Source organism: Ochotona curzoniae, unplaced genomic scaffold (assembly GCF_017591425.1).
Source record: "Ochotona curzoniae isolate NIBS_2020 unplaced genomic scaffold, NIBS_Ocur_1.0 contig_472, whole genome shotgun sequence".
Classification (NCBI taxonomy): domain Eukaryota; kingdom Metazoa; phylum Chordata; class Mammalia; order Lagomorpha; family Ochotonidae; genus Ochotona; species Ochotona curzoniae.
In genome coordinates this window covers 111,135-137,817 of record NW_024466366.1, presented here as the reverse complement: position 1 = coordinate 137,817, position 26,683 = coordinate 111,135, and the positions used below count along the sequence as shown (strand labels likewise).

Here is a 26,683-nt window from a genome sequence, read left to right as displayed (position 1 = left end):
TGTTTCAGCCACTAAGAGAGTGAATCATTAGAATGGGAGATCTTTCTGTCTCTCCAGCTATCCATAAAATCTGACTTGTTCGATACAAATAAATAAAACTGTTTCTCGCAAGAACGGGGGGTGGGCAATAGAAGCCATTGGTACCACAACAATCCTCTCACTGGTATCAAAAGCATATGTAAGAGGGATATGTATCTGTGATAAAGAAGGTGCCAGAATCCATCAACTGGTTTGGTGGTATCCTGGATCTCAGAGTTGTGTCAAAAATGAGTTGTACTTTTCAGGACCTGAAACTGTGGTTCAAGGTTTTGTTATTCAATGATTGATCATAGGTTATGAATTATAATCTTATAAGTCATATTATGACATAATCATACATATATATGTGTGTGTGTGTGTGTGTGTGTGTGTGATGAAATTGATGAGATTAATGAGACCTTAATGGTAGGCTTATGACATCAGCATCATACCACATATGAATTGAACATGATATAAAATGTTTCATTACAATACACTGGTTTCTGGCATCAAAATTTATTGTCATGGCACAACGGTTGGCTTATGATATCACAATTTTTTAGGGTAACAATGGCTGGTTTATGACATCAGAATTGATTTTGTTGTCACAAGGAATAATCAGGACATTTATCATCACAATTAATCATGATACCATTAAGATAAGTTCATAATATAAGCATGTTTTCTGATGGCAGAATGATTGATCTAGAACTTCAAAACTAACTACGACAGCTCAGCTTTACATTCTAATAATTGTGATTTCTCCTGAATCAATGGACTATGATCTTACAAAACTTGTATCAAAAATTTTACAACACAGTCATTGCTTTATTACATCTCATGCTGTCCTTAAATTACCCTAGAAAGTTTATGTCAGAACTGTTGTTTAACCCAAATAAGTTGAGTAAGACATCAAAAAGATTATATGAGATTCAGTGTTGGTTTATGAAATCAAAAATTGATTTTGAAGGCACAGTTGTATATTTATGTTACCACACTGACTATGTTGGCAAAAACAGCAAGTTTCTAATATCTGAAATGTGGCTTATCATGTACCATTGTTTTACAGCATAATGAGTTTTTTGGGGGGTAGAATAATGATCTGTGAACTGAACATTCTTTATGACAGTAAAATGGTGGTTTTTGACATCAAATTATTTTTGATAACATAATGACAAATTTATGAATCTAGATACATCACTTATGGCATTATGATTCTTCATATGTCTATTATTCAATTATAATTTGACTTATGGCACCAAATTAATTATGATGGCAAAATGGTGAGTTTCAGACTTGAAAATTAATCATGAAAGTATGATACCAGTTTTGTAACATCACAGTTACTGATGATACCACAATCTTCACTTGTGATATCAGACTTGTTTCTATCACATGCTAATTCATAAGGACAATGTTTTTTTGACATTACAAAATTTAGTCATGTCATTAAAACTGATTTACAATCATAATGGTAAGATTTAATTGTTATGCTTTTATGATACAGTTCCATAGGTGCTCCATCCTCCACCCCAAGATTCCTCTCTCCCATTGATTTCCCCTTTATTATTATCATGTAGAGTTCTTCATGAGTAGTCATAAGTACATCATTTTACTATTTATATGTATCCTGTCATTTTTAGGTCAGAGTCATGTTTCTTTCATCTTCAGGCTGCTATCCAATTGTCCCAATGACATTTGTTGAAGAGAGCACTAAGCTTGCAGCAAACTTACTTATGGCTCTTTGAAATGTTCATGTCCCATAGAAAAGCAATATGGATGTGATATCTTATAGATAGAACTGAAAATATGTTGGAGTGATCCTCAGATCTAAAGCACAGCAGGTTACACCAAGATCAGCACCATGAACAGCCAAGTTATTTAAAACACATGGAGACTCCCTAGTCCTGGGGACTGCTCAAACCAGAAGGGGCAGAAAGGCTGTACAAGCAATGGTGAAGCCACAGAAAGAGATCACAATAGGCTGGGAGTGGTGGGCCAAAAGCTGGTAAGGTGAAGATTGTGGTAGAAACCTAGCACAAGAGTTCAGGCCTGAAATGCACTGGATGGAGTGGCACAAGTGACTACAAATGAAGAAATGGGTACCAAACTCAATCAGTGGGTGGCATAGCTTAGAAACCTGCCCTAAGTAGAAGCATAAGCTAACCAGAAGTGCAATGACTAACAGCAAAAGAAGAGACAGCAGCACAATCAATATTACTAGTCTTTTGCCCAAAAAGGAGAAAAAGCCTTTATCAAAATCAGCATTAACTGATGAATACATTGAGGAATGGGGGAATTTTTTGAGAAGCACATAAAAGAAATATAGGAATATATCTCACAAGAAACAGTAACACTGGAATGGCATCTAGCAGAATTGTGAGAAATGAAGGTAACAACAAAGCAACTTAAAAATTCAGTTAGCAATCTCAATAATAGAATGAGGCAGAAGAAAGTATCTCAGATTTTGAAGATATTTCTTGCCACACTGGATAAACAATAAAAATTGGAAGTATGACCCAGTACGATGGCCTAGCAGCTAAAGCCCTTGCCTTGAACCTGCCGGGATCCCATATGGGCACTGGTTCTAATCCTGGCAGTTCCACTTCCTTTCCAGCTCCCTGCTTGAGGCCTGGGAGAGCAGTTGAGGACTGCCCAATGCCTTGGGATCGTGCACCCAAATGAAAGACCTGGGGGGATTTCCTGGATCCTGACTTCAGGTGAGCTTAGCACTAAACATTGTAATCACTTGAGGAGTAAATCATTGGATGGAAGATCTTCCTCTCTGTCCCTCTATGTATATCTGACTTTGCAATAAAACGAAATAAATCCTAAGAAAACATTGGAAGTGGAGTTTGGTGAAGCTAAAATAAATGTTGAAAAATTTTGTGAAACTACTGAAAGAGCAAATATAAGAGTGATGGGAGTTCCAGAAGGTTCAGAAGAAGAATCTGGGTTTAAAAAATATATCCAACAAAATAATAGATGAAAATGTCCCTAATCAGGAGAAGGAATTGGAAACAGAATACATGAGGGTGGAAAAGTAATCCCAACAGAGTTAACCAAAAGTAATCTTCATTTTCATGCTATTGACAGTTGAACATAAGCAACAGATACTTCAATGTGCACATGAAAAAAAAAATCAAATCACATATAGAGGAACGACAATCAGTCTCACAGCTGACTGCTCACAGGAATTCTTAAGGCCCGAAGAGAATGGAGTGAGATACTCCATTCCAAAAGGAATAACTTGTCAGCCAGGAATAACATACCCAGCAAAATTTCTTCTGTGTTTGAAAATGAAATAAAATTCTTTATGAGAAGTAAAAGCTCAAAGAATCCACCTCGTCCAGAGTTGCCCTGAAAATAATACTTAAAGATATTTTCTTGACAGAGAAAGGGAATAATCCCAAGAAAGCCAACAGCATATATGGAGCACATCCCAATAAAATAACAACAGAAAACTAAATCAAACAATGAACAACCCAACACTAAAATGAAAGGACCGGATTACAACCTGTCTATATTAATCCTGAATGTAAATGCCTTAAACTCATCAATCACATAGCATAATTTATACAAATGGATTTTTTAAAAAAACCCATCTATCTCTTGCCTATATGAGACACATCTCACCAACAAAGATTGGCAAAAACTGGGACTGGTGCAGTAGCCTAACGGCGGATGTCCTCTCCTGGCACACGTCAGGGTTCCATAGGGGAGATGGTTCCAATCCCGGCAGCTGCACTTCGCATGCAGCTACCTGCTTATGGCCTGAGAAATCAATAGAGGATGGCCAACATCCATTGGGATCTTGCACCCAGGTGACAAACCCAAAATGAGCTCCTGGCTCTTGGCTTCAGATCAGAGCAGCTCTACCTGTTGTAGCTGTTAGGGGAGTATATCAACAGACACAAACCTTCCTCTCTGTTTAGCCTCCTTTCTGTTTATCTGAATTTCCCCTAAAATGAAATAATTTTTAAAAACATGATTTGTGGAATCTTAAAGGGAAAAGATGTAAAATGTTATTCAATCATGATGGAACTGAGAAAGAGGTAGTTTATCCACTCCTATATCAAATAATATAGACATTGATCCTTAAGAAATTAAATGAGACAAATAACTACATAATGATCAAAGGCTCTATTCAGCAAGAAGTGATCATCATAATAAATGTATATGCACCAAATGCCATGGCACCTAAAGAAACACATATCAATGAATTTTAAGGGAGAAATAGACTCCATTACAGTAATAATAGGGCAACTAGATGTCCAAATTACAGCAGTTGATAGATTAATGAGACTGAAACTCAGCAAGAAAAAACAGAACTCACTCAACACTAGAGCTAATGGGCTTAATATCTACAAAACCTTTCATATTACAGACAGAATACACTTTGTTTTCCCTCAGAACATGGAACTTTTTTCAGGATTGATCTTCTTAAATGCCACAGAACAAGCTTCAGCATGTTTAAAAAACAAAAACAAACGAACAAACAACAACAACAAAAAAACCTGAAATTATACCATGCACCTTCTCAAATCATCATGCTGTAAATCTTAAATCCAAAAAGTCAAAATACCACAGAAGACATGTGAACATCTAGAGACTGAATAATATGCTATTATATTAAAAATAAATAGAGCATATCAGAGGGGAAATTTAAAAATGCTTGAAACAACTGATCGCAACAACACAATATATGAAAATGTATGGAACGTGATCAATGCAATGCTCACTGAAAAGTTCATCTCAACCAATGCTTATGCTGATAAATTAGAAAAGCACCAAGAAAATGAGCTAACCATACATTTGAAGGAGCTAGAAAAACAACAGCAAAGCAGTCCCAAGATTATCAGGAAAATGGAAATAACCAAAAAAAAAAAAAAAAAAAAAAAAACAAAAACCAGGAAATAATACAAAATAGAGATTAAAAAACAATGAAAACAATGTGTAAGATCAATGTATCAAAGAGCTGGTTCTTTGAAAAGTCAACATATTAGATACCCAGCTAGCCCAAATAATAAAAAAAGAGGAGGGAGATGATACAAATCAATAGAATCACACACACACAAAAAAAGGAAATGTAAAAACAGATTCGTTGGACATGTATGGAATTATTAACAAGTATTACAAACAACTATAAGCCAATAAATCAGAAGACTTTCAAGAGATGGATAGATATTTGTGCACATGTGATCTACCAAAGTGAATCATGAGGGAATAACCTAAATTTACACAATAAGGATGAGATTGAATAAATATTTAAAGCCCTCCCAACCAAGAAAACCTTAGAGTATATATCTTTACCACAGAATGCCCCAAAATGTTTCAAGAAGAACTTACCCAAATTCTCCACAAGCTATTTCAAACAATGAAAATTTAGGCAAGCTTTCCAAATGCTTTCTCTGAAGCCAATATCACTTTAATATCAAAGCCAGCTAGAGACACAACAGAAAAAGAGAACTACAGACAAATATTCCTGATGAATACAGCTGCAAAGATTATCAACAATGTTCTAGCAAACAGGCAGTAGTATAGACTTACATTTAGTCTGGAGGATGGCACAGATTGGGGCAAACAAGGACCCGAGGAACAACATCTGAAGGTCTTCCATGCATAACCCGCCCCTGTACTTGAAGGGTTGGATCATAAAACCCACCAGTGAGAATCAGAACAGGGAATGGGTAATGTGAGGCTTGTCCATGACACTAACCAGCACATGAGTTAATTAGGTCTGGGGCCAAATCTGTTGGGGAGTTAATTGTCCGACTCATGGGGAAGAGCGATCACCACTGGCGCATTAAGATCTGTTGTTGGCAACAAGTCTGTTAGTAGAGCTAAGGAAATGAACCACCTGGGTTAAGATTCTTGCTGGTGAATGGGGAGATCCAGAATGGGGGTAGCAAGCTGGGCTGGACATGGCTGCAATCTCCCCCAGCAAGGGTGGGGACTTGGTCTGGGGAGCACCAGACGTGGCTACACTCCAGTATAACACTGGTGCCCATGAAAACCAGGGTGGATGAACAGCCTTGGCTAGGTCTCATCTCCCTCTGAACCATGTGAAGGTTATATTTGGGGGTGTTGACCAGTTGCTGCTGGGCTGCAACACCCAACAGTAGAATTGATTGGGTATGGGTTGGTTGGGCAAGTATACTGTTCCTGTCAGAACAAGAGGAGGAAAAAAGTCAACCTGGCCCAAGGATCCGCCAGTGTGCCATGGAGAGGTGACCTGATAGAGGAGGATGGGTAATGCCTTTGTCAGGACACATTCCCTGCATAAGAGTGTAAGAACCAAGGCAAAGAGCAGCCCAAACCAGTCAGCATACATGCAAGTCATGTGTAGGGGTTGGGCCAGGCTGGGATAGTTCATAATACTTCCTGGCAGACGAAGACGGGGTGCAGGAGTAGCCAGGTCAGGCCACAGTTAGCCAGTTCACCCCAGGGCTGAACCAGGGGGCTGACTGTGTGGGAAAGGCTGTAGCACAAACTAGTGGGAGCTGGAATTGACAGGTAACCATGTCAGTCTGGGGATGGTGAGTGTCAGGACTGTGAGCCCTGGCGATGGGAGGTCCAGCAGGGTCCAGTTGCCTGGCCTAGTTCTTGGGCCTGCCTACATGGTGCATGTCAGGTTCATGAGCCATGAGGGAAGGTGGTCCAGTTGAATCTGGGTCATTTGGTCAAGGTCCTTGAGCATGCCTGTGAGAACTGGTCCTCCTCAGTGGAAAAGACTGAGTAGTGGACCCCTGGCCCAAATCCACATAGAGGGTATGGCCGTGCATTGGAGCTTTCAGCAGACTTCTGTTACATAGCAGAGGAAGGAGAATAGAGCAGATTGGATAACTACCCCAGCCCAACAATGACAGCAAATATTTGGATGAATGGACTTTGTGGTGGACTATGTCAGCCCAATGGACATTGAAAGTGTTCCATCATCCTGGCATGGATGATGGTTCAACAACATTTCAGAACTATCAAAATGACTCATGAAGAATCCTTGGAGATATGCCACATCAAGCACTGGGTCAATATTGGGTGGTTGTTCCCCATTCCTTGCTAGTGGGGCAGTTGACAGCCCTGCTGTGGCTTCTCTCATTGTTTTCCCCAGTCTTTCCAGATACTAGGAAAAAAAAAAAATGGAACACTTGGAAACACTGATCACACCTTTTCCCCTGACTCTCAGTCCTTCTCACCCTGACCAAATATGTAAACATCATTTAAAATAAAAAAAAAGAATAATTAAATAAAAATTATTTAACACTCAAAAAGGCCACCGAAAACACAGGCAGCAAAGCCAAACTAAATAAATAGGACCACGTCAAACTAAAAGCTTCTGTACAGCAAAGAAAATGATCAACAAAGTGAAGAAGCAACCAACAGAGTGGGAGACAAATTTTGAACACTACACAACCAACAAGGTACTAATATTCAGGATTCGCATTGAGTTTCAGAAACTCAGTGCCAGCAAAATAAGCAACTCTGTAAAGAAATAGTCAAGTGAAAAGAACAGACATGTTTCAAAAGAACAAATTCAAGTGGCTAATAGACATGAAAAAATACTCAGGTTCCTTAGCTGTCAGGGAAATATAAATGAAAACCTCATTGAGGATCCACCTAACTCTAGTGAGATTGGTCTACATTCAAAACTCTAGTATAACACCCTATTGGCTTGCATGTGGGCAAAACGTACCTATGTTCACTGTTCGTGGGAATGTAGGCTAGTACAACCACCATAGAAGTCAGTATGGAGAGTGCCAAGAGACCTGAAAATTGACCTGCTATATGACCTGGCTATCCCACACCTGAGAATATATTCAGAGAAATGAAACCTGCATATGAGAAGGTGATCCATAATTCTATATATTTATAGTAGCACAATCTACAATAGCAAAGACATGGAAACAAGTCAAATGCCCACCAAACCAAGAATGGATAAAGAAAAAATGCTATATCTATGCCATTGAATACTACTCAGTGAATAAAGAAAGAATATAATTTTGACATCTGTAAATAAATGGTCTCAACTAGAGACTATTTTGCTCAGTGAAATAAATCAATCCCCAAAGAACAAATATCATATGTTCTCTCCAATATAAGACAACCTCCTTGCAAAATACAAGCTCAATTGACCTGTTATACCTTCCCTAAATCTGATGGATTTCAATATTTTTGCTTTAATAAAACAGATTTTCCCTTATTATATTCCTCACTGAATCAGAGTCATGCAGCACACCATTTTCTTCAAGAAGTTTTGTGATTTTCCTTTTCATTTCTTCAGCATTGCATAAGTTATTCTGTACCATGTTATTTAACTTAATGTTGCCATAAATTTTCTGTTTTTTTTTTTAGTTGTTGGTTTTGTTTTATGGCTTTTCATTTAAAGGGATGTATAGTAACTGCATAAAAGCAACTATCATATACAGATGTGAAGATAAAATATAGTATCCATCTGTACTTCCAAATCAAAGATATACTCCTTTTTTATTGCATTTAATTTTATAACAACATTTCATAGGCTCTGATATTCTAAGGGGAGGGGAAGGGGGAACATCAGAGATGTACTCCTAATGAAACTGTTGAATATATCTTGACAGCAGAATGCTGAACTCTGTGCAATTGTCCATACGTAAAATGTAAGGATATACTTAAATAGCAGAATGATTGTTTAAAAAGAACTATAGTGTTGGAGCAATATAGGGGAAATCAGTGGGAGGTGCAGATTTGTGGTGAAGAGGAAAACCCAGAGCCTATGAAACTATCATAAAATAAAAAAGAAATAGAAAAAGTGGAGCAGTTGGGCCTTGAACCAACAATATATGAGACACTGATGGTGTAGCAATTCAAGCCAAGTGTCAGTGTGAGGAGTTCTTGCCCCAGGGTGCTGAGGGGCAACAGCACAACCCCAGGCATCACCTTTGCAATTTATGTAAGATGTTCTCTACATCCTGCAACTCCAAGACTGCAGGTGGTACTATGACTCCTGGAGTACCTTGCGCTGCTGGCTCAGCTGGAGTGCTCTGCCTACATCCCTCTGCTATAGACAGCTTTGCCTTGCGTTCTCCAGGTCCGTGCTGCCTTTCAGCCATTGCACAGGAGGAAACAGACATAAAGTGCAAGCAGTTGTCCCTGTCCTTCCTTCTGCTTGTTGGGGCAAGCATGGAGAATGTGGATGTTCATTCCCTATCTCCTGGCTGCTGAGCAAGTGCTCTACCAGTTCAAGTAATTCTCTGTATTATGTGCATGACTTACTGCTCTTGTGGGGGCAGTAGGCAAGTTGCATCTGCACATTCTTGTCTGCTGTTGGGGATCTGAGGACACAGGAAAGATCAAGGCCATTTATCAACAATCTGGGTTGAACAAGAGCAGGGCAAGATCAAGGACTATTCCACCTCATGAGAGGAAGAGGAAACGTTGATGCTGGAAAACCATGTTGCCTGCAGATTTCAAGATTCAGAGAGCAGAAGCAGGGTGGGAGCACCCTCTTAGAACCACCTAGCTTAACATTTCTATTTCTATTTCTATTTCTATTTCTATTTCTATTTCTGTTTCTATTTCTATTTCTATTTCTATTTCTGTTTCTATTTCTATTTCTATTTGAGTGGGGCTGTCTTTCTCTGAGAGAAGGGGTGTAATCATTTGATTCTTCCTGTTTTGAAACAAGTAACTCTTGTGTATTAGGTAAATGACTGGAACACCATAGAGCAAAAATGTTTGATCATGTATCAGGTGTTAAATATTTTAATAAAATGCTACATTGAATTATAAATTGTGTGTGTTTTCTGTCCATAATATTCATATATATGTGTGTGTATGCATATATTGTGGTATGGCTGAAAATGCTGGGTCACAAAATAGTCTTATATTGCTAGGATTGACAAAATCTAATTTCCCAGCAATTTTGATAAATACATTATCAACTGCATTCACTATACTTTACATTATATCTCAACTTACCCATCCTTACTTGAAATGTACTCTTGAACCACCATCTCTTCTGATCTTTCCCTCTGCTCTCATCCTGATCTACTCCAAGGCACTAGTCACAAGCATTCTCTTCTCTGCTTCTGTGAGTGGCACTTTTTCAACTCCCTGAAAGAAATCAGACAGCATTGGTCTTTCTTTGTCTCCTTGATCTCATATAACTTTCTACCCTCCAGCTTCATACCTGCTTCTTCAGTGACAGAATGCCCTGATCTTTAGTGCTAAATTGTATGTAACTGTGTATCTGCAACACATTTTCTTTATTCATTTGTTTGCTCATGGAAGCTGAGGTCAATTCCATGGCTTGACTTTTTGGGAAAACACTTGCATTGACTGTGGGAGTGCAGACAGGTCTACATGCTGGCACTTGCCGGCAGAGAATCATCCAGTTCAGTCACCATGCTGGTCCCAGGAGTTCTCATTTTACTCTCATGAGGCGGCATTATCTTGTGTGCTATAAAAACTGTTCTAATTTGCATTTCCACCAAACATGCCCAAGAATTCACATTCATTCAGAGTAATAGAACTTGCTAACATTTCTCTTTGGATAATAGTGAATTTTATATGACATATTAGTATAAAAACAAAATAAGGGTGATATTATGGCATGGCTTGTTAAGATGACAATAGGGATGACTATCTCATGTACAAGGTCATGTTTTTGATCACTGGGCACTTTGATTTGCTTTCTTGTTAATGTTTCTCAGAAGAAGCGTATAATGCCTCAAGTACTTGTTTCTCTCCTAGGCATATGACTGAGTCAGATGGAATTTTGGGCTACTAGCACTGGTCTTTCCCACTTTACCTGATATGGGCATTCAGTGAGTCAAATGGCATACTGAGGATAACACTCTTTCTCCCTGTCCTTTAGCCTTTCATATATATAATGCACAAATAAATACATAATAGGTATACAGACATAAACATATAAAATTTAAATAAGCAGAAACATATACAAAAGTTAAGGATACATGGTGTTTTGGTACTTTAAAGTATTTCTACCCTCCCCTGTCAAAGAGGTGTGAGAACGTCAGAAAAGTGTTGATTATAACAGCAAGCACATGGGAGTACATTACCTAATTATATCGATTTTTACATATTTGAAAATTTTCAGCCAAAGTTTATAAATTTGACATCTCAGTCATTCAACGGTGTAAAAGCAAATTTCTTCGTCTTTAAAAAATAAAACTTTTCAGTTTTTTTTCATGTAAGTGATAGGCAGAGCTTTGAGCCAGGCTGAAACTAGCAGGCAGGAACTCCTTTAGGATCTCCCACCTGGGTGTCAGGGGCCCCAGCACTTGGGCCATCATCTCCTGTCTCCCAGAATCCATTAGTAGAAAACTGTCCTGCAAGCAGAGGAGCCAAGACCTGAATCCACGTGCTGATGGAAACTGCAGGCACACCGAGTGGTGGCTTCATGCACCATTTTAGAAAAAATAACTGCCCAAAATTTTCATTTGAGAATATTTTGTTCATTTGGGTGAAATTGGTGTCTGCTTTCTATCACAGGCTGATGTGCTCACTGGTAAGCTTCTTGGATCATATGAGTCTTCTGAGTCTCTCATATGTAAACTCTATGAGAGCTCTGTACTTTCTTTAACTCACTCTCGCAATTCTATTAATCACACAAATGACTAAAGAACATTGTCCATGTCTACTTTTATAGCTGAAGCACACTTTTCACACAGACAGCATTTTGAGCAGATAGTTCTTACAACATTCAATCATACTTATGATGTCACCATTCAGACCAGAGCCTCTGGCCACAGCAGCACCACAAGAGGCCTGTGGGCTGGTGCCGTTCTGCTGACTCTCTTTGTTGTTCTGATTCTTGGGGTTCAGGGTCTCACTTCCTTAGCTTTCCTTAATCCTAGTGATGGGGCACATATAATATCAGGCTGTGCCACATATAATATCTTTGGGTGTTGAGCAATTGAGAGCACACAACCAGTGATGACAGTGATTTGCCAACAGGCTCCATGTCACAAAGCAGGGCAGCATCCAGAAAGATTTCAAACATTTGGCCTCTGTGTCATCAAGAGATTTTGGACTTGTCACCGCAGACCCCAGATGAGGGTAGGAAAACATCAGACCCTGTGTCTGAATCCTGCAACCAGGGGTTTCACACTTTAAATCCAATCAACCATGTTGTCACATACATGTCTCTTGCATCAAGGAGAACCTCAGCAAGGGCCACAATATTTCTTGCAGCCAGTGTTGGACTCTGGCACGTTTCTGCTCTGAGGACCAGGCAAGACTCCAGACTTACTATCTGTAAGGAAGAGACAAGTTAAAGGTCAGCAAGACACCTGGAAACCTGAGGATGGATTAGTGTGGGATAGGAGATAGTCGGGGCCAGCAAAGGAAAAGCCTGCTGGTAGTGAAGGAGCCACCTTGGTGTTACAGGTGGTGATTGAGGGGACCCCTGATTTCGAGTTGTAGGAGGATGAGGACTGGCATTTTTGGCTATTAAAAAGAAAAACACCAATCATCCCCACAAAGCATCAAACCAATTACATCCCTCCTGTTAGGCAAGTAGAATAACAACCACACTGGAGAAGCCACACATATGAGCGCTTCTCCTCTCAGTCCTCTTCTTGTTAAGGGCATCTTGTGCACCAACTACACAGTTACATCGTATTAAAGGACAGCCCAAACTTAACAGCCCTGCAGAAAAGAACTGTAAAGACTGAGGGAGCAGATCAGACTGGTCGAAACCATTGGAAAATACACACTCATGCACATGGGTGTGTTTTTGTTTGAAGGCACTGATGTTGTGCACATGTGCCTGTGAAATGTACCTGTTGATGCTAATGGTGGAAAAATAGATTTGCTTTTGGGAAAAACTAATAATCTTTGAAGAAACTTGACATGGATGACTTGAATAACCAGCGTAACATTTTAGAAAAAAGATTTTCATTTGACTGTCTAGGACCTTGGGACTGGATATTTGGAATCAGAAGGACAGGAAAGATGGAGACATGGCCAAATGTCCTCTGTCAGCCCCTTAGGTGGCCTGTGAGTCTTTCTGGGCAGCTCCAGCTTCACCAGCATGGTACAGAATGCAACCTCCGTATACCACTTTGACACATAGGGTGGTGACCAAGGACAAGGAAAAAGCTTGTGCTGGCAGGACATGTGGTTTATGGAGACTGTGAATGTGCAGATTCCAGGAAGCGTGAACCTGAGTGGTGTGGATGAGATCCTGATGAACTGAAGACTATGTCTAGACATGTACACACATTTGTTAGATGAATCCAAGAATGAGTACATAGCCAGTCTGAGGACAAAACCATGGCAAGACTTTGTACTATATTCAAACAAAAGCAAATGTTTATGTGAGTTTTGCTGTGTTAAACTGTACTGTAGCACAAATTCCACCATTTAAAATTTTAAGTATTCAAACATATTGTGCACATTTAGAATGTGCAACTGTCACCCTTGAGTATTTGCAGAACATTCTCATTAGCCCAAATAGAAACGCTGTATTCATTAAACATTGCCTGCAAATCTTACTCTTATTTGAGTATCCTGTAATCTCTCCCCTACTGCTTCCTCCATGAATTTTCCCATTTTAGGCACCTTATGTAAATGAATTCGTGAAAACATTGTAATTTACAAAGCAAAAATTTTCAACCCTGGGTTTTGTTTCTTACACTCACCTGAACTTCAGAATATAGCTTAAGTGCTCTACGTCGGTTTCATCTGTGAAATAAATAGGGATACTGAGAAGCTAAATCATAAAATTACAGAAACATTAGTAAAATTTTGGTGCACCTTGCGCACATGGTACTGAAAGATTATTGGTGTGTGCTTATCAGTGCGATGATTTTTTTTTCACTATAGAAACTGCTCTTGATGGCAAGTATATTGGTTCAGTGGGTGAGTTCTCTCCTTGCATGCATCAGGATCCAGGGTGGGGACTACTTGGGAGTCATATACATCTGTGTATACCTTCCTTAACAAAAGTAGCCACATTAAATACACTGGAGAGGAGAAGACCTAGATGTTGGGCTATTCAACAAATATTATCAAGCAGTTCTGAAGGTGCTGAAGATGTGAGCACACACTCTCATAAAATGTCTAGAAAGCTTGGAAGTCTCAGTAAAATGGGAAGATAAGAAGACTAAGCAGGGGTCCAGCACAACAGCATAGTGACTAAAGTCCTTGCCTTCCATGTGCTGAGATGGCATATGGGCCCTAGGTTATATCCTGGCTGTTCCACATCCCTCCCAGATCCCTGGTTGTAGCCTGGGTAAGAAGTCAAGGATGGCCCAAAGGCCTTGGAATCCTACACCCATATGGGAGATGCAGAAGTAGCTCCTGGCTGCTGGTTCAAATCAGCTCAGCTCTGTGGCCACTTGGGCAGTGAACCAGCAGACAAAAGGCTTTTCTCTGTATTTCCTCTTCTCTCTCTAAATCTGACTTTACAGTAAAAATTAAGTCTTTAAAAACTTACTTTAAAAGATTGAGCAATGAAATTGAATCACTGTATAAAGCAGATATCAAAACAAACAAACAAACAGGCAAAACAAAGCAAAACCTCATGTGGACAGAGCCAGTGCACTTGAATAGAAAATAGTGACCAGTTACAAATAAATGAAAAACAAATATGGGGTTTTACAATTGAACAGAACCTCAGAAATCAACGGAAAAATATAACAAAACATCGAAACTTCACATCTTTGGAAAAGCAGCAAAAGCGAGGCAAGAGAGGTGAAAAATATTTCCAAGGATTCATGACAAAAGTATTTCTATGTTTACTAAGAACATATCATCCTGTGTACTCAAAACATGAAACCAACTTCAAGCAGTTAAACTCATAGAAACTATACATATCACAACCACAGGACTAAAGAAAAGCACTTGAATAGATCTTGAAAACAACCAGAAAACAATCAGAACTTTTCCAGCATCTACACGTTTCCAGCATCTGCTTTTTGGTGCTCTCAACTTGCCCTTGCCTTTTCCTCTCAATGAATATACCCTCACTCAAGGGAATACAGTCAGTTTTGAAAAGATTTGTTTTGGTTTCCACAGAGCTCTAGGCAGCCCTAAAACTGGATAACATGATCCAGATGAATAAGAAAGAATGGATAGCACATAGCATCTGGTGAAGAATCTCAAGTGGTAAAGCACTTTGTTATCACATGGGAGGTGGAGGGTGTCGATGCCCACATTCACCACAGTGCTTTCCTTTTTTTTTAATAATAAGCTCACCAGCTTGAATAAATTGAGGAAGCACCCATATGAACATTTATGATTTAGAAGACCAAAGAGAGAATAACAAAGACTTGGAGATGACCTCGCACAAGCACATGATACAGGGCACATTTTATGCTTCGTTACTTTCTTAGTTCAGAATATCCAGAAGTATAGGACACACTAGGTTGTTCTTTTGTTTCCTGGCTCTTTGAGTAGCTAGGTTAACTTCACCCAGTCCTGTAGACCTAGCTTTCTGCTCATGGAGCAGAAAAGCAAAGCACTAAGCAGCAAGTGGTCCCACGGAAACTGACAAGAGTGCAGCCAGAAGGACATGCATGTCAATTCCTGGGGCTGATCCTGCCCTGTCAACATGTGTTTCTGATCCTGCACAACACACTTCAGACTCTGAGAGCTCAGCCAAGTGATAATTCACTTGGGATCGTGGTTTGCATGTGTTCCAGGTATAACCTAACATCAGTGCAAAGGTTTTGAAAATGGAGTTGATGCATCATTCCAAAAAGCTTGTTGGTACTTCTAGGCTGGGGTATCTGAGACACTGTAGGAGGAGGTGGAGGCTGGGGAAGGAGTCATTGTAGTAATTTTGTAGCAAATTTTTCAAGACCTCAAAGTAACCTGCAATACATTTAGAGCATTTATTCCATACTAGATGTGCTAGGGAATCCTAGTCCTGTGAGAAGTGGCACTCCATAGACACTAATGATGAAAAGACTCAGATGCTTGGATATTTTGCAAGTATAATCATGTGGTTGGGAAGATGTTGAAAAAATAGAGGCCTGCTGTCCTGAAATGGCTAGAAAATGAGGCTGCCTCAGCAGAGGAATGAAAGGCAGAAAGAAGACCAATCAGTACTTTTGAATTAAAACAAAATAACCGGATCAAACAAACCCAAACAATCAAAAGCACTTGTTGGTCTCAGTGCTCAACTTGAAAGGTGATAGAGGAACTCAGTGAACAGTGAACTTAAATAGAAAACAATCACAAATACAGAACGAAATTGCAAACTGGTTCTTCAAACTGAGCAGAAGTTCTGGGTTAATAGGAAAGAAAGACTAAAATTCACATCTTTTTTGAATCAGATGGAGAGAAAAATGGTATTGGGTTAAATTATTTGAAGAATCAATGGTTAAAACTTTGTAGCTTTGAGGAAAGAATATCTTATGATTTGAGAATTTAAGTTTCCTTAGTAATACAATGAAAGAAATTTAACTTGAGGCACATTAACAATTCAGCTTCTAGAGTAAAATGAGGAGGATAATTTTAATGATGATGTTTTTGTGTCAGAAAGCACTGAGATACCAAAAGAAATGTAATGACATTCTTAAATGTTGCAAGAAAAGAACTGCCCAGCCAGAATTGTACTTACAGGATAATACACACATTTTCCCTTGTTAAAGTTTTTTTTTTAAATGTTGTACACATGTCCATAGGCAAAGAGGGAACTGTGCTTTCTGAGGTTTCTGTGAAATAGAGCTCATCCCACTCGCCTAGTAATCAAGGAGTCTCTACTTTGTAACTCAGTGGGAATAGCCACCTATTTTTGTTCCCTCCTTTGGACCCTGCCCCATCAATGCTTAAATTCAGAAGGCTCTCTGCTGGCCACTCACCACATTCTCCCACACTCGGATCAGTGAAATTCCAGTGCTCCTGCAATTTTTTGGTGTTTTCTTCTATCCTTCAGAGACTGAATCATTCTTACACTTTTGAAGGCCCCTTTAGGACACTGGCACTCACAGTATCCTGTTCTTTATAACATAAAAGGGAATATCTGTGTTATGGGGTCTCTGAGAGTGGACAATCATGTGCCTGGCTATTGGCCACTCACCAGTAAGAAAATGCAAGGACTTAACTTTGTTCTTTAATCCCCTTTTCTTGGAGAATAAAGCACACCCCAGGTGTGACGACAGGTAGCACAGCAAACAGCTGAGATTTTATGCTTACTAGTCTAGGTCAGGTTTGGAAGACGCAAATTGTCTTAAATTTTCTTTACTGTAGAAGAATTTTACTTCATTTTCAAAGACAAAAAATAGCTTTACTGGATATGTTATCCTAGGGTGACAAGTTTTTTTTCCTTTAGAATTTGGAATATGTCATTCCATTCTCTTCTTGCCTGTAGAGTTTCCTGTGAGAGATCTCCTGTGAGTTTAATTGGCATTCGTTTATATGTCAATTAATTTTTTTCATGTGCACATTTAAGGATCTGTTCCTTATGTTCAATAGAAGAGAGCTTGATGATCATGTGTCTTGGTGAAGATCATTTTGATCAGACCTGTTGGGAGTTCTGTGACCCTCCTGGATCTTCCTTCCTAATTCTTTCTCTAGATTAGGGAAATTTTCCTTTATTATGCCATTAAATATATGGGTAAAACCAGTTTCTCTTTCTACACCTTCTGGGACTCCCATAACTCTTATGTTTGGTCTCTCAATAGTGTCTTTCATTTCTTGAATACTTTTTTTGGCCTGATCCAGCTCTGCCTCCAACTTTATGTTTACTTCTCCCTGAGGACAGAAAATATCTTCCAATTCTGAGATTCTTTCTTCTGCTTGCTTCATTCTATTTTGGAGATTCTCCACTGTACTTTTAATTTGCTCTACTGTGTTCTTAATTTCTAATATATCAGCCCTGTCTTGCTTTCTTGCTGCTATTGCTTGCTAAAAGATTCCTTAAATTCTTTCAACTCTTGTATGTGCTTCTCATTGTTGGTCAAAAACTTTAAAATGAGTTTTCTGAATTCTGTGTCCCCCATTTTCTCGATGTCTTCCTCAGTGAACTCTGAGGTTGACAATGACTTCTGCTTCTTTATAGGGGAGTTTTTTAACAATAACCATTGTGCCTTTTCTCTTCTTTTGATCTTGGTCATTGTACTTCTGGTTAGCAGATTCTTCTCCTTGGGGCAGAGTTCTAAGCTGTATCACCCACAGGTCTACAGTTTGATTTTACTTATTGGAGTTGGTATACAAGTTTTTGCTTGCAGCCACTTGTGACATTCCGTCCAGCAAGGTCCAGGTCTGGGTACTTATGTTAGATTTTCACGAAGAACTCAATAGCCCCAGCTCCTGGCTCACCTATCTCCACCTCCTGTGATACTGTGCTGAGACTGCACCATTGTCTCTGCTACCTTTCTCCCACTTTTAGTTAAAGCAGATCCCAGGATTATGGAGACATCAGGTGTTCTTTATACCTACGTTGTTGGTGGTGCTGATCTTGCCAGAAACCTGTTGGACGTTAGAACTGGGTGCCACACGGACCTATTTTGACCTGTATGTCGCCATGGTTGGTATTGTTTTCCTGTGGTACCAGTGCAATCCAGGGAACTTGGTGAGTTCTCGTGAGCTCAGCACATGCACAGTTACTGCTGTCCCTTGCAGTCCTAAAGCTTTTGTCACAGTGTATAAAATTGTGTCTGATGTACCACTGCTAGAGTTCTTGATCTGCTGGCCATCAGTTCTGAGGGCTACCCAGACCTATCTCGGATGGAACCCATAGAATGCCATGTCGATGCAGTTCACTGAGTCAGAAATGAGTTCGCTCCCAGCTCAGTTTATGCTCAGTCCATACCCTTGCCTTTGCCTCCTTAGGCAAAATGATGTCCAATTTGGCTCTTGGGGCTGACTGGGCTCTGAAATTCACCCTGTTCTCTCAATGCCCATCCGGGATCTACTGCTCTGTCTCTGCTCCTGGCCAAGTTAAGCAGACCAGCAGGATGGATAGTTCCTTTTCTTGGTTTACCTCCAAAGCTCCAAGTGAAAGTCCCTTCCCACCTGGCTGCTGATGGAGTTCCAGCTGCTGGTGGAGTTCAAATTGTGGTTAACTGAATGCCACTGGAGTATCAGTCGCTGCAATACCACACCATTGTGTGAACTGCTTTCCTGTGTCTGTCTGTCTCCAGGTACCACTCTGCCGTTGTTCTGTCCTCTCCTATATCTGGGAATGTGTCCTCTCTGCTTCATCCTTATTAAAAGTTTCTCCATCCATTTAAACGTGTCCTTGCCCTATCCCACCATCTTGATTCTCCTTGAGCAGGACTTTTACTCAAATTTCTCACAATTATTTCCTAAGCTTTGATTCATCTTTTTATGTCAATTTGACTACAGTCAGGTTTATCCAATGAGAAGCAATTTCCAATTCACTTTGCAATGAGTGAATTTTTCTGCATTTCCAGGTTGTTTGTTTATTTAAATTCTTTTCAATTAACCTAAATGGCAGAGTCAAAAAAGGAGAGAGCTAGACAAAGAATTCATATCTTTTGGTTATTCCACAGTACCCTGAAAGAGTCAGCTCTGCCTAAAACCAAACCCAGGTATGGAAATTCAAACGATTTTCTCATAGTAATGGCAGGTGTACAACCTATCCACTAGCTATGTCCAAGGGTTTGCTTAATCAGGAGCTCACCGCACTATTAAAGTCAGAACTGAATTCTAGGTGCTATGATATTCAGACTTCTCAAATAGTTTCTTCATTGTTGCCACAAACACTTGAGTTTCAAGTTACTACTTGCACTATAATGATTGAAGGGTTCCTCTTTTTCTTTCACTAATGAGTTATTAATTCAGATTCTTGTTCAGTGCATCCAAGCATAAACTTCAGCATCCATTGTGTACAAGTAGAATTTTGAATGCCTCAGATCCCTATAGCACAATATTCTACAATCTTCTCACCTGTCACAGGTCCACCTCTTTACATATCTAGCTTGTATAATGAGGTTCCATTTTGTACCAAATACCTGGTAAGCCTGGCATTGCAAGGAAGTATCTCAGGGGCTGAGAAAAATTTGTGTGGGTAAATCTCCTTCCTTCTGCATCTCTGTAACTTCCTGCTATTCTCACATCTAAGTTCCTTGCATTCAAAACTAAAACCTGTTTCCTAAACTGTTAGCTTGATTGTTTAAACCAGCAGTACTGATATTTGTCTTATTTTCCTCAGTTGCTTCAGTACTGAGTAAAATAGTACTGAATAAAAATGAATACAGCATAAAGTTCAATTCCTTACTAATACCTGGATTCAGCTTCCCACTCACATGACACAGAAACTTGAGAAACCCAGTGTTTTGTTAGGAAATTCCTGATGCCTACCTCTCTGTGTCTGGACAAAGCTGGCAAACAGAGGCTGTGCAGCCATGGCAGTCACAGACTAGAGTTGAAGGGGATCTGATAACTGATGAAGGGGCTCTGAACAGTGGACAAGTGTAAGGAAAGTGGAAGAATTGGGCCCCAGTCCAGCTCAGACAAGTTTGTGTGAGACTCAGTAGACAATGAAACTCTCTGGCATCAGCAGAGGGCACAGCAGTGTGAGCTCAATGATGTGTAAGCAAAGGCTGGCCCTGCAAGAGGCTCTGCTGAGTCTCCTCCTACCTTTGCTTACCTGGCCAAAGTGATAGAAACACAGCCCATCTTGTGGTTAGAACAGTACCATTTAACCACGAAGTCACAGCTATGTCTCCATGGGAAAGCACATTCTGTTGCAGCAGGGTCTGGGCTGGCCACTGAGCAAAGAGAACATGGGTGGGTAAGAGAGCAGGTTCTCTCAAGCTAGTCCTCAGAGCAGCGTACCCAGTGTGAACTTTCCTCCTGCCTTCTCCATGCTGCCTATTGCACAGATGAGAGATAGGCCATTTCTAAAATGGCTTTTTTTAGGCACCAGAAATAATGTGTAATCCTGATAATGAGGCCACACATTCCTCACAGAGAGGTCTGGACTGTAACTGCAGAATTGGATAATCAAGAACCAGAAACATTATAACTGGAGCAATGGACAATTTAAAGAAATACACACAGAGAGAAACACAAACATCATAAAGGAATGTCTCAATGGGCTGTAAGTCCAGATTATTGTGCTGTAACCATCATTTGGTCAGGAAACAGCACCAGTAGGCAGGACCACCCCTCTTCTGGACATGAATTCCAAGGCCAAGTCTTATTCTAGCACTCTGTGGATTTAATGGTCAATATGGAGGACTTCTAAGATGTTCAGGAAGGATATTTGGAGATGCTTTAATTGTAACATGTTAGACAAGCTATGTTAAGGGGCCAGCACATGCATTCACGGCAATTGGAGAGCATATGAACCTCTATTCCCTCTCATTTAACAAGCTGGCTCAGATGACAGACAAGATGTTCCACAAGATACCTGAGCAGTGCAGTACCACTTGAACCTTGCCCTCCTCGATTGCAGGTAGGCAAATACAAGTATTTGAGTGAAAGTTACAAGTAATAATAAGGCATTGGAAAATGTCTATTTCCTACTGCACACGCTATTGATTTACTACCTTTTGGAAAACACTTATGAAGAAAAAACAATTGAGACAGCTCAATAACACACAAAAACTTCACTGTGTGAGAACAGAAGAAATACAACTATTGTTCTATGTGTTTTTAGCATTTTCATTTTTTATGATTTATTTATTATTATTGAAAGTCAAGTTTGATGGAAAAAAGTCAAATAGGAAGAAAATGTCTTCAACATGTTGGTTCACTCTCCCAAGGTCTACAGTAGCAAGAGTTCAGAAGCCAGGAGTCAGTTGCTTCTTTTGAGTGCAGGTGCCAAGTCTTTGGGCCATTCTCTACTCATTTGACAGGCCATAGAGATGGAACTGAAATGATAGTGGAGCAGCAGCAACATGAACCAGTGCCCATATGGGATCACTGAGCATATAAGTTGAGGAATTTACGCATTATGTACCCATCCGGAACCTTTAGCATTTTCTCTGTATCTTTTTCTATGTATGATTGACATGGATAACGTTAAGGTATATCAGTAAAGGGCATGATGTGATGGCTCGATAGATAAAACCTTGCCTCACAAACACAAGGATCCCATGGTAACAGTGGTACATGTCCCAGTTGTTGTACATTCCATCAAAATCCCTGCTTATGGCAAGCAGGGGAGGATGACACAAAGACGTGAGCCATGACACCCACATAGGAGACCAAGAAGAAACTCTTGGCTTCTGGCTTCACAAAGGCTCGACTACAATCATTGCAGCCACTGAGGGAGTGAATCAGTATACAGAAGATTTTCCTTTTGTCGCTCCTCCTCTCTGTAAATCTGATCCTTTCATAATAAATGTGAATTATATGTCATGTTTAATAATATTTTAAATATAATTTATATATTTCCATATATTCATTTCAGAATAAAATGTGTTATATATCTATATGAATACATAATATATCAGCAAATAAATCAAGAGATTGTGAAATTTAAAGTAAGTTGCTACCAATCAACCTCAAAACTGTTTCTAATGTGCTTTTTCAGACACTAAAAACACTGTAAACCAAAAAGCTAACTTCAGCAAGTGACCACTTCTGACTCTCACATACTTCTTCCAAGTTGACTTGAGTCTCGGTGGTGAGTGGCAGAGGTAGAATGAGATCATAGCCGACTCCAAGGAACCTGGACCCTCTGAGACCTGCTCATCATCATGCTGCCTTCTGCTCATTAGTGCAGGTTCAGTGTAATTAGGATCAGGATGTTTCTGGACTTGACAGTAAAGTGTTCACCAAGGGAGAGGACAGAGCTGGTCCCAGGGATCCAGAGCATGCAAAAGCAGCAAACTCATCACACTGACATGCTGACAGCACTGAGAGTGTCCCTGAATGCTGAGACTCAAGCAAGGATAAACAGGCCTGGCTGTGCTGCTCTGCCACAGCTTCTGCCACAGCCCTGCAGACTGCTCAGGTGAGTGAGGCTGAGTGTTTGAGTGCAGGGCTAGCTGCCTTTGCTCTAGAATTGGAAGCTATTCCAATAAGGGATGTTCAAGGTCGGGATGAAATTGTGAAGCGTCTCAGTTTCCCTGTGGAAGAGGAAGTCGTGGGTGCCCAGGGAGAGGGTGGCTATCACTTTCCAGTGCAACCAGTGGCACCTGTTTGTTTGGCCCTGGAAGGAGACTCTGTGCAGTAAAACCAGTGATGCTCTGAGCCTGAGGTTGCTCCATTTCATAGGTGTGAGCGAGACTGTGGGCATCAGGCAGCAGTGGCCTCTCAGCCTGCATGGGAAGCTCTTGCTCTCACAGGCTCCTTTTTTCTTTCATTTTAGTGTCTCTTTTTTTCTAGTGTCCTTCAGTTGTTTGTGGATTTTATAATTAATTTTTAAAATTATTTTTGACACACAATATGGCATAGTACCTAAGTATAGAAAATTGATGAAATGTGAGGATTACTTTAAGGACACATAACAACACAGGTGTGTTTAGAAATCAGTCGTTTTTCTTGTTGGGTACTGATATGAGCATTGCATGCATCTACCCATTTAATTCTCACAGTAAACCTTGGTGATAGAAAGCACCATCCTGTTACAGATAAGTCAGTGTCGGAGGGAGCCAGGTTGTAGTTCTAGGGTCATACATGGTAATGTTTCCTAAGAATATGGAGAGTAAGGACAAGGTACACAGGAAAACAAAACAGAGAAAACAAAGCCCTGACAAAACCTTTCCTCTGATCTCCCTCAGAGGAAGAGCAGAGCAGAAGCCTCAGCTCTGCCTCTCCCACCTTGGGCAAGGGACCTTTTTGTCACTCTCTGTTAACTTCTGGGCAATGAGATTGAAAAGGTCAAGTGTAGTTCTTCTGAGATGCTACCTCTCATATTAAAGGTACATATGATTCTTCAGTTTAGATTTTATTGTCAATGTACATATATTAATTGCATAAATTCACAGGGTACAGCATAACATTTCAGTCCCAAATGCAATGTGAAAAAAGCAGAACATGACTACTGCTGTGTTTAATTACCTCTCAGTTTATTATTTCCCTGTGTTGGGAGCTTTTAAAATCCTCTCTAAGGGCTACTCTGAAACATGCATTAATTGTTGTTCATCATGCTTATTTTGCTGAGCTATAGAGTCAAAGTTACTCCTCCTGTTAAACCTCATCCTTCTGTCCAGTATATTTCCTTTCCTTCCTATGCAGCTACTTGTGTGTGATTCACATTTTTACTAAGAAATTTTCACTTGCATAGGTAAGTGAGAACATGCAGTGTTTCTCCTTTTGTGCCTGGGTGATTTGCCAAAATTCACTGGATTAGTGGTAGCAGGATGTCCATTCAGCACAGACCAGATGGGTAAGTTGCTGAATGTGAGCTGTGAAAAGCAAGGAGCTCAGGAATGTGGTTTAGAACTGATGAAATGCTGTTGTCACTGAATCCTCACCTTTCTTCCCAGAAACTTCTAGTAAATTTGGAAATAAATCATACATTGAAGGCTTTTGTGAAAAATCAGGATAATGCACTAACACAAAATTTATTTTTAAATTGCATCTCTCACCATCTTTGTTTTAGCAGAAAGAGGATAAATGAAAGATACCAAGTATAGATGAGAGACTTGAGCAAGCATGGTGGTTCAACAGGCTCATCCAAAACCTGCAGCACCATTATTCCACTTGGAAGTTAGTTCTAGCTTTGGTTGCTTCACTTCTGATTCTTCTTATTTATGGACTGGGAAATGAGCAGAGGATGACTCAAGACCTCGAGTGCCTGCAGCCATTGGGAATACCAGGAATAAGCTCCTGGTTACTGGCTTCAGATTGGCTCAAGTCTGGCCATTGCATTCATTTGGAACGTAAATGAACTGGCAGATTGAGGACTTGTCTTTCTGTTTCTCCTTCTCTCTTCAAATCTGCCTTTCAAAATAAAGATAAATAGCTCTAAGAAAAAGGTTGATGAGTTTTATGCCATAAAGGAGGAATGAACTATGCACATGTTCTTGCACAGATACTGTTCTTTTCCCTAAGCCCAGAGCACATCCACTGATCTGAAACTCTCATGCTCACTACTTAGTGTTCTTCAAGTTTTCTCTAGGTCATTTCATTAAGTCATAAAATGACACAGAGACACCTAATCCAGAAAATGAGCTTCCTCTCTCTCACAGGACCTGGAATTGTAGGAAATATTTTCATGCTATTCAAACATGTACATGCTTTAGTGATGAGTCGTGAGAAAACTTCCATAGATCTTATCCTCATTCAAATGGCTATTTCAAATATTGTTATTATTTATAGCTTATGGATCAGAAACATAAGCACGGTGTTTTATTTTAGTAACTTCCCACTAGGTGATACTATTTTACTTGAGTAGGGTGGCTTGAAGTCTCTCCATCTGCACCACATGCCTCCTCAGTGTAGTCCAGGCCATCACCATCAGTCCCAGGAACACCTTGTGGAGAAAGTTCAAACCACACACTGCATGGCAGGTTCTTCCCCACCTCCTCCTCTTCTGGGTCTTTAGCTTTCTCATAAGCTCTAACTTGCTCCACTATATCACAATAAACAACAATGTGAACAGATCAGCTGTTAGAATGTACTTTGGATATTGCTACATGCTGCCAGCTCCACAAATCATCAGGTGGCTCTTCCTCTGTCTCATGGCTCTCCGGGACCTCACCTTTCAGAGTCTCATGAGCTGGAGCAGTGGGTACATGGCTCTCTGTCTGTACAAACATCACAAGCGTGTCCTCTACCTCCAGAGCTCCAGGTGTGCCAAATATCCCAGCCCAGAGATCAGAGCCACTCAGAGGACACTCATTCTCATGACCTGTTTCCTTTTCTCTTATTGGGCAGATTTAATTTTCTCCCTCTACACAGGAATCACATTGTCAGAGGAATCAGCAATAATACATACCAAAACGTTCCTTGAACTGTGTTTTTCCTGTCTCAGCCCCTTTGTTCTGATCAGCAGGGATATTCGTATCACTGCATGCTGGAGTGCTAACTGAGAAGATAAGGGAACTGCTTCCAAACATATTCTTTCAGGTAATACAATGTGTATTGAGGGATTGCCTTTTCCTGCATTCATCACAATATTAAATTCATCAAGTCTTATGCAATTGAACTTCAGTTTATGAAAATTTGACACCAAACAATCTATTTCTTTTCTGGGCTTCCAGGAATTGGAAAATACAGATCCTCCCAGTTTTCCATTCTGATATCTCTGTCATGTGGTTTTATTCTTCTTGCTTATACAGTTGGGACTGTAGGTTAGTGAGCATTCTGAGTGTCAATAAAAGTGCAATAACAGAAAAAAAAAAACAGATTCCATATGTTTGCAACACACACTCCAAAAAACCCACATATCCACACATAAATAGACACACGCACACACACACAACCCGAGAGAGAGACAAAGAGAAAGAGAAAGAGAGAGAGAGAGAGAGAGAGAAACCCACCTATCCACACATAAACACACACACACACACACACACACACAGAGACAACCTGCTAGAGAGAGAAAGAGAAGGAGAAAGAGAGAGAGAAAGAGAGAGAGAGAGAGAGAGAGAGAGAGAGAGAGAGGGGAATTTTGCAGGGCTAAAGGAAAAAACCACTTTTCAACAAATTCCTGGGATTCACTGGATATTTGCTATGGTGTCCTTTAAACATACGATTAGCAGAGGAAGGCTGTCTTTACAGGCACACATAATTTACAGGCACACATCCTTTTCACAAGATATCCTGGTTCAGGCTACTTGTTCTC

The 26,683-nt window shown here is 40.0% G+C and overlaps 1 pseudogene; it reads left to right on the top strand.

Moving 5' to 3' along the window:
- LOC121161209 overlaps positions 1 to 25,928 on the top strand; it is a 40,807-nt pseudogene extending 14,879 nt beyond the window's left edge.
- The last annotated feature ends 755 nt before the right edge of the window (positions 25,929 to 26,683 follow it).